The following is a 1,536-nucleotide window of genomic DNA, read 5'->3' on the forward strand; positions in this document are numbered from 1 at the left end:
TGGGAAGGTTTCATCCCATCAGTGGTTTCCTTGTCTCTAGTACTTGTTTCACCTCTTAAATAGACCTTGATTGCCTCACTTGTCTCTGAATTGACCCTAGGAAGACTTTCATTGAGCTTCATCTGATTTTTTGTGTTGGAACTTGGCCTTATATTGATCAATGCTCCCCTTATTATGGGGATAAAGCATTGCATCACTCTGTAGCCTTCTCAGCACCTGCACTGCAAAGCACTGGTGCCTTTTCAACACCTATGTTGACCATATTAGTGTCGGTATCTTCATCCCTCCATCAATGATCAGATTCTCTTATTGCATTGCATGTTAGGTGTCTCATCCAATCATCTGCATTCCATTAGGGTCATGGATCATCTGATGGTAGGGGCATATTATAAATTTTCCCTCATGATCTTTACCTGCTGGCCCATTTTCATACATTTAGGTCATTTGCAGTCATTTTTTCCTTTACATCTGCAAAATTCATTTTTAGAGTTTTTAGGTCTTGAAAACACTTAATAATGGTCAACAGGCACATGAGGAGGTCAAATAAAGTCTCAGCAACAAAATTTTCAATAATCACATGCTCAGTGATTGATTTTTCCTCAAAACCCTGTTTTGAGGAAAAACATATTTTTTTATGTTTTATGTACAAAAATTTATGTAATTTCATTTTTCCCATATGTAATAATTTCAAGAGGCGGCCCTGGTCACCTTTCCAAGACTTTACACTCCAGTTCCTACAAGAGAAACAAAATGTCAAAGCATTTAGTCCATCAAAGGCAAAAAGTAAGACAAACTACCCAAAACAGAGTTTTAAAAAAAACAATGAAAGACAAACATTAGCAAAGTCGGTTTTCATAAGTGAAAAATTAAAGCATTGGTATATAAAGTGTTTCCATGCCAAAGAAGCTCATTTGTATTCTAAAGGAGAGGAGAGCAAGCACAAATCGTGTTTTTGAGCCAAGGGAGCGATTTTGCATCCAAACAGTGAAAATTTGCAGGCGGCACATCTGGGTAAGGGCGCGGCACACCTAGCCTGCGCAGCACACACAGAGTGCAGTTTACATTGAAATTTCTAACTGGCGCGATGCACCAGAGAGGCGTGGCACACCTGTCAGTGGGCGCGGTGCACCAGTCTTCAAGGCCCAAACTTCATCTAAATGTTCCTCCAAAGCTCTCAAATCGTGAATTCTTCATTTCACAAGTAAATTAACACCTCCATTCTGCCAACGTATGAGTTTTCATTAGTGTTTATGGCAATTCAATAGGGAAAAATTTAAACCCTAGTTCCTTGCACAATTGTGTTGAAAACTGCATAGGGTTTACAAATTACTGTTTTTGCTTTCTAAATCCCACCCCTACCATTTTCACTCCCTCACTACATTTCATTCATCTCTTTTATCCTTCCATTTTCCACTTACACTTACCTATTCCCCCTATCCCTAAAACTAATAACCCTAATCCCTACCTTCACTTATCCCAAACCCTAATCAACAACCCTAAACCCTAAATATCATTTCCCAAACCCTTCCATTTCCA

Source organism: Pinus tabuliformis, chromosome 8 (assembly GCF_031772625.1).
Source record: "Pinus tabuliformis cultivar Carrire ecotype Pingquan chromosome 8, CPIR1, whole genome shotgun sequence".
Lineage (NCBI taxonomy): Eukaryota > Viridiplantae > Streptophyta > Pinopsida > Pinales > Pinaceae > Pinus > Pinus tabuliformis.